Source organism: Cryptomeria japonica, unplaced genomic scaffold, assembly GCF_030272615.1.
Source record: "Cryptomeria japonica unplaced genomic scaffold, Sugi_1.0 HiC_scaffold_90, whole genome shotgun sequence".
Classification (NCBI taxonomy): Eukaryota; Viridiplantae; Streptophyta; class Pinopsida; order Cupressales; family Cupressaceae; genus Cryptomeria; species Cryptomeria japonica.
The window spans coordinates 92,501-100,211 of NW_026728912.1; the positions used below are offsets into that span (position 1 = coordinate 92,501).

Genomic DNA, 7,711 nt, shown 5'->3' on the forward strand with positions numbered 1-7,711 from the left:
CACTATCTTTCAAAACGGAAATTTTAAAATCTCATTTTTTTTTGCCTTTTTCTGGAAATTAGTGAAGGCAGCGCATCAAAGGTGCGCACCTCGCTGCCCACCACGGTGCGCAACGCCGGTGGGCACCCGGGAGTGCTTCGAAGTGTGCTCCAAGGTGCTGCGTGCACGTTGTCGGAGCCCGGTTTGCCCCGGGTGCGCACCTCGCGTGCACCTTCGTCGGGGTGGGCACCTTGGCTGGGTTTGCCCCGGCTGCGCTCCGAAGCGGGGTTATTGGAGCGCCGCCTCTTTTTTTGTCGGAGCGTTTGGTGGGGTTTCTCGCATTGGCTCTTCCGAGGCCCGGTTGCCACCCTGGCGCGCACGAAGTCGGAAGTAGGGTTAATTGCCCGGGTGCGCACCTTTGCCAGGGTGGGCACCTTACCTGGGCTGCGCACCAGGGCGGGCTCAAGATGGCACGCGCGTTCCGTTTTTTTCACTATCTTTCAAAACGGAAATTTTAAAATCTCCTTTTTTTTTTGCCTTTTCTGGAAATTAGTGAAGGCAGCGCATCAAAGGTGCGCACCTCGCTGCCCACCTTGGTGTGCTCTGAGGTGCGCACCCGGGAGCGCTACGAAGTGTGCTCCAAGGTGCGGCGTGCACGTTGTCGGAGCCCGGTTTGCCCCGGGTGCGCACCTCGCCTGCACCTTGGCCGGGGTGGGCACCTTGGCTGGGTTTGCCCAGGGTGCGCTCCGAAGCGGGGTTACTGGAGCGCCCCCTCTTTTTTTGTCAGAGCGTTTGGTGGGGTTTCTCGCATTGGCTCTTCCCAGGCCCGGTTGTTGGGTGCGCTCCCACCCTGGCGCGCGCGAAGTTGGAAGTTGGGTTAATTGCCCGGGCGCGCACCTTCGCCAGGGTGGGCACCTTGGTGCGCACACCTTGGCTGGGCTGCGCACCAGGGCGGGCTCAAGATGGCACCAGCATTCCCTTTTTCTCACTATCTTTCAAAACGGAAATTTTAAAATCTCGTTTTTTTTTTGCCTTTTATGGAAATTAGTGAAGGCATCGCATCAAAGGTGCGCACCTCGCTGCCCACCTTGGTGTGCTCCGAGGTGCCCACCACGGTGCGCAACGCCGGTGCGAACCCGGGAGCGCCCCGATGTGTGCTCCAAGGTGCGGCGTGCACGAAGTCGGACCCCGGTTTGCCCCGGGTGCGCACCTCGCGTGCACCTTGGTGCGCACACCTTGGCTGGGTTGCGCGGCCTGGTGGGCACCATGGTGCGCACCAAGGAGCGCTCCGAAGTGTGCTCCAAGGTGCGGCGTGCACGAAGTCGGAGCCCGGTTTGCCCCGGGTACGCACCTCGCGTGCACCTTCGCCGGGGTGGGCACCTCGGCTGGGTTGCGCGCCCTGGTGCGCACCAAGGAGCGCTCCGAAGTGTGCTCCAAGGTGCGGCGTGCACGAAGTCGGAGCCCGGTTTGCCCCGGGTGCGCACCTTCGCCGCGGTGCGCACCATGGCGTGCACGAAGTCGGAGCCCGGTTTGCCCCGGGTGCGCACCTCGCGTGCACCTTCGGCGGGGTTGCGCGCCCTGGTGCGCACCAAGGAGCGCTCCGAAGTGTGCTCCAAGGTGCGGCGTGCACGAAGTCGGAGCCCGGTTTGCCCCGGGTGCGCACCTCGCGTGCACCTTCGGCGGGGTTGCGCGCCCTGGTGGGCACCATGGTGCGCACCAAGGAGCGCTCCGAAGTGTGCTCCAAGGTGCGGCGTGCACGAAGTCGGAGCCCGGTTTGCCCCGGGTGCGCACCTCGCGTGCACCTTCGCCGCGGTGGGCACCATGGCGTGCACGAAGTCGGAGCCCGGTTTGCCCCGGGTGCGCACCTCGCGTGCACCTTCGCCGGGGTGGGCACCTCGGCTGGGTTGCGCGCCCTGGTGCGCACCAAGGAGCGCTCCGAAGTGTGCTCCAAGGTGCGGCGTGCACGAAGTCGGAGCCCGGTTTGCCCCGGGTGCGCACCTCGCGTGCACCTTCGCCAGGGTGGGCACCTCGGTGCGCACACCTTCTCAATGTTTTCTTGCCTTTTCTGGAAATTGGTGAAGGCAGCGCATCAAAGGTGCGCACCTCGGTGTGCTCCGAGGTGCGAACCCGAGAGCGCTCCGAGGTGCCCACGAAGTCGAAAGTCGGGTTAATTGCATTGTTTTCCCCGGGTGCGCTCCGAGGTGCGCAACATCGGCGCGCACCAAGGAGGGCTCCGAAGTGTGCTCCAAGGTGCGCACGATGGCGTGCACCTCTGGTGCGCACGATTCGGAGCTCGGTTTGACCGGGGTGCGCACACCTTGGCTGGGTTGCGCACCTTTTGTGCGCTCCAAGGTGCGCACGAAGTCGGAGCTCGGTTTGCCCCGGGTGCGCACCTTCGCCAGGGTGCGCACCTTGATGCGCACGCCTTGGCTGGGCTGCGCACCTTGGTGGGCGCCATGGTGCGCACCTTTCGTGCGCTCCAAGGTGCGCACGAAGTCGGAGCTCGGTTTGCCCCGGGTGCGCACCTTGGTGGGCGCCATGGTGCACTCCGAGGTGCCCAAGATTGGTGCGCACCAAGGAGCGCTCCGAAGTGCGCTCCAAGGTGCGCGCGAAGTCGAAAGTTGGGTTAATTGTCCGGTTTGCCTCGGGTGCGCACCTTGCGTGCACCTTCGCCAGGGTGGGCGCCTTGGTGCGCACACCTTGGCTGGGCTGCGCACACCTTGGCACCCGCGTTTCCTTCATTTTAAATTTTTTTTTTTTACAATCTCTCAAGTGGGAAATTCTATAATCTCAACTTTTTTTGCCTTTTCAGGAAACTTTTGAATGGAGCGCATCATTGGTGCGCTCCGAAGTGTGCTCCAAAGCTCTCTCCAGCTGCGTGCACCTGCCCCGGCCGCGCACCCGGCCCCGCCCAGCTTCGCTCACCTGTCCCGGGCGTCTGGTGCGGAACCTTAGAGTAAGAAACATCACCGTGCACCTTGGCCAACGTGCGCGACTCGACCGAGCGCGCACTGGCCGAGGTGCACACCGATTTCACCTGGGTGCGCGCGCAGCACCTCGGGCGCACCGGGGTGCGCGCACAACGCCCGGGTTGCACCGTGGCCTGTGTGCTCGGGGCGCCTCGGGTGCGCGCTCGGTGTCGCCCCCGCGCGCGCGGTAGTGCGGGCAGCGCACCCCGGCCCGGCCCGGCCCCGACGAGAACGCAAACGGGCAAAAGGTTTATTCAAATAGCATTGCGATGCCCGGCGAAAAACTAAAAAAGGGTGCAACACCGGGACTTCCCGGGAGGTCACCCATCCCAGTACTACTCCGGCCCAAGCGCGCTTAACTGCGGAGTTCTGATGGGATCCGGTGCACTAACGCTGGTATGATCGCACCCGTTATGAGCTTGTCGCAGTGTGTACTTAGCAAACCGCGACCCACATGCGAATCCACCCCGGCCACCCACCCCCGTCGAGGTGCACACCCTCCCTCGCGAAGTGCGCCCCGTTCGCCAAGTGTGAGCCCTGCCCGGGTGCGCGCACCTTGCTAGGGCGTCGGGTGTGCACCCGGCCCGGCCTACGTGCGTGCACCTGGAGGGGGCGTCGTGTGCGTGCAGTGTCCCGTCTGCAACGCGGTGCCCACACACCACCTCGGGCGCAACGACCTGCGCTCACATGTGGGCCGAGTGCACCTTGGTGCATGTTCGGGGCGCCTCGGGTGCACGCTCGATCTTGCCCTGGTGCACCAAGGCGCTCGGTTTGCCCCGGGTGCGCACTTGGTGCAAGGTGGGCACCCAAAATAGGGATCAAGCACCAAAACACAAGTTTCGGGATGCAAAATGGGACCCAAGGACCACAAATGCGTTCCAAGACCCATGATGGGTCCACGAGAACAAAAATGTGTTCCGAGACTTAATAAACAAATATTGGGTTTTAGGAGAAGAAACATGCTCTGATGCCCAAAACGAGAATCGACCCCGAAAAGGCCACAGGCCAAAAGTGGGATGCGAGACAAAAAAAAATGGGACCCGAGGACCAAAATTGGGTTCCCAGGTCGAAGACAGGGCAACCGGACAAGAAACGACCTCTAAGGCTCGAAATGAGTCCCGACGACTAAAACTTGACAAGAAGCACCCATCAGGCACCCAACTCGACACCCATGGGATGCCGACCCACCCGGGCTTCCACCTAGCACACCTTGGCACCCACCCACCCTCGCACCCAACCTCGCACCCAACTTAGCACCTTTGAACCCACATTGGCACTCACCCTGACCCTGGCACCTTGGAACCCACATTGGCACTCACCTTGACCCTGGCACCCACCTTTGCACTCACCTTGGGACCCACCCTGGCTCCCACCTCGGCACCCACCCAGACACCCACCTTGGTTCCTTGGCACCCACCTTGGATCCTTGGCACCCACCCCGACACCCACCTTGGCACGCAACTTGGCTACTTGCCACCCACCTTGGCTCCTTGACGCCCACCCCGACAACCACCCCGTGACCTACCCTGGCTAGGGTTGGTGCACACCCACCCTGGTGCCCACCTTGGCACCCACCCTATGACCCACCTTGGCACGCACCTTAGTACCCACCCCGTTACCCACCCTAGGACCCACCCCGTGACCCACCTTGGCCAGGGTGGGTGCACCCACCCTGGTGCCCACCTTGGCACCCACCCATCCTAGCACCCAGCCTGTGACCGGGCTTGGAACCCAACCTTGCACCCGCACCCGTCTTGGCCAGTGTGGGTGCGCACCCATCCTGGCACCCACGTTGTGACACACCCTTTAACCCACGCACCCTAGCACCCACGTTGGCACCCACCTTGGAACCCAACCTAGCAACTTGGCACCCACCCCGTGACCCACCTTGGCATCCACCATAGCAGTCGCCGACTTGGCACCCACCTCGGCACCCACCTTGACACTTGTGGACCCACCTTGCCACTCACCCTAGCATCGACCCATCCTAGCACCCACCCTGGCACCTTTGCACCCTAGCACTCACCCATCCTAGCACCTAACCTGTGACCCACCTTGACACTCACCCTCGCACCCACCTTGGAACCCAACCTAGCACCCACCCACCCTGACACCAACCCTAGCACCTACCCACCCTTGCACCCACCCTGTGACCCATCTTGGCACCCACCCATCCTACCACTCAACCTATCACCCACCTTCTCACCCACCTTGGCATCCACCTTAGCACCCACCCACACTGGCACCTTGGCACCCACCTCGGGCAAGGTGGGTGCACACCCACCCTGGCACCCAATTTAGAACCCACCGAGCATGTTACCCACCTTGGCACCCACATTGCAGCCCACCCTAGTACCCACCCTATGACCCACATTGGCATCCACACCCTAGCACCCAGGCACCTCGACACCCGCCTTGACACCCACCCTAGCACTGAACCTGTGACCCACCTTGGAACTCACCCTAGAACCCACCCACCCTGTGAACCACCTTGGCATCCACCTTAGCACCCACCCACCTTGGCACCCACTCTAGCACTCACCCATCCTAACACCCAACTTGTTACCCACCTTGGCACCCGCCCTCGCGTCCACCTTGAAACCCACCCTAGCACCCACCCACGCAGGAGCCCACCTTGGCACCCAACCTAACACCCACGCATCCTGGCACCCAACTTGTGACCCACCTTGGAACCCACCCTAGTACCCACCTTTGAACCCACTATATCACCAACCCACCTTGGCACCCACCCTATGACCCTCTTTGGAATCCACCCTAGCACGCACCCACCCTGGCACCCACCATGGAGCGCACCCTAGCACCCACCCACCTCGGCACGCACCTCAACACCCACCTTGGTGTGCGCACTGCGCCAACCTCTCAAAGACCCTATGTGGTGCGCTCCAAAGTGTACACCTTTGGTGCGCTCCAAGGTGCGCACCTTTGGTGCACACCGAGGTGCACACCAAAGTGTGCACCGAGGTGAGCACCAAAGTGCACTCCAGGGTGCACACCAAGGCGTGCACCTTTGGTGCGGTCAATGCAAACGAATTCGGAAGTTGGGGTCGATGTCCTAATCGCTGCTGCAGACTACACGTATGAGAATCGGACAAATAGCTTTATATAGGGGAGGTGTTGCGTTTGATGGGTCGACTCCCCTGGTTGTGTGCACTGCACCAACTTCAAAGACCCTGTCTTGTTTAAGAAGTCAAAAGTTGGGGTGGATGTCCTAATCATTGCTGCAGTCTACGCATGTATGAGAATCAGACAAATAGCTTATATAGGGGAGGTGTTGCATTCGGTGGGTTGACTCCCCTGGTTGTGCGCACTGCGCCAACCTCAAAGACCCCGCATAGCAGAAGAAGTCGGAAGTCGGATTTTGGTGAGCACCAAGGCGTGCACCTTTGGTGCGGTCAACGCAGACGAATTCAGAAGTTGGGGTGGATGTCCTAATCGTTGTTGCAGGCTACACATGTATGAGAATCAGACAAATAGCTTATATAGGGGAGGTGTTGGGTTTGATGGGTCAACTCCCTTGGTTGTGCGCATTACGCCAACCTCAAAGACCTTGTTTTCGTTAAGAAGTCAAAAGTTGGGGTCAATGTCCTAATGGCTCCTGCAGGCTACACATGTATGAGAATCGGACAAATAGCTTATATAGGGGAGGTGTTGGGTTTGATGGGTCGACTCCCCTGGTTGTGCGCATTACGTCAACCTCAAAGACCTTGTTTTCGTTAAGAAGTCAAAAGTTGGGGTCGATGTCCTAATTGCTCCTGTAGACTACACATGTATGAGAATCAGACAAATAGCTTATATAGGGGAGGTGTTGGGTTTGATGGGTTGACTCCCCTAGTTGTTCGCATTACACCAACCTCAAAGACCTTGTTTTCGTTTAGAAGCCGAAAGTTGGGGTCGATGTCCTAATTGCTCCTGCAGGCTACGCATGTATGAGAATCAGACAAATAGCTTATATAGGGGAGGTGTTGGGTTTGATGGGTCGACTCCCCTGGTTGTGCGCATTGCGCCAACCTCAAAGACCCTGCATTGCGGATGAAGTCGAAAGTCAGAGTTTGGTGTGCTACAAGGTGTGGTCGAAGGTGCTCACCTAGGTGTGCACCTTTGGAGCACAGGAAAAGTGCCCTCCAAAAGTGCGCACCTTTGGAGTGCACAAAAGTGCCCTCCAAAAGTGCGCACCTTTGGAGCGCAGAAAAGTGCCCTCCAAAAAGTGCCCTCCAAAAGTGCGCACCTTTGGAGCGCAGAAAAGTGCCCTCCAAAAAGTGCCCTCCAAAAGTGCGCACCTTTGGAGCGCAGAAAAGTGCCCTCCAAAAAGTGCCCTCCAAAAGTGCGCACCTTTGGAGCGCAGAAAAGTGCCCTCCAAAAGTGCGCACCTTTGGAGCGCAGAAAAGTGCCCTCCAAAAAGTGCCCTCCAAAAGTGCGCACCTTTGGAGCGCAGAAAAGTGCCCTCCAAAAAGTGCCCTCCAAAAGTGCGCACCTTTGGAGCGCAGAAAAGTGCCCTCCAAAAAGTGCCCTCCAAAAGTGCGCACCTTTGGAGCGCAGAAAAGTGCCCTCCAAAAAGTGCCCTCCAAAAGTGCGCACCTTTGGAGCGCAGAAAAGTGCCCTCCAAAAAGTGCCCTCCAAAAGTGCGCACCTTTGGAGCGCAGAAAAGTGCCCTCCAAAAGTGCGCACCTTTGGAGCGCACAAAAGTGCCCTCCAAAAGTGCGCACTTTTGGTGCGCACCAAGGCGCTGGTTCGGTCGTTGCAGG

The 7,711-nt window shown here is 59.8% G+C and overlaps 1 non-coding gene across 1 annotated transcript; it reads right to left on the bottom strand.

Moving 5' to 3' along the window:
* Positions 1–3,239: 3,239 nt before the first annotated feature.
* Positions 3,240–3,358, bottom strand: LOC131864715 (5S ribosomal RNA). The gene has a single exon (XR_009363479.1). It is a non-coding gene; the product is annotated as a 5S ribosomal RNA (ribosomal RNA).
* Positions 3,359–7,711: the final 4,353 nt, after the last annotated feature.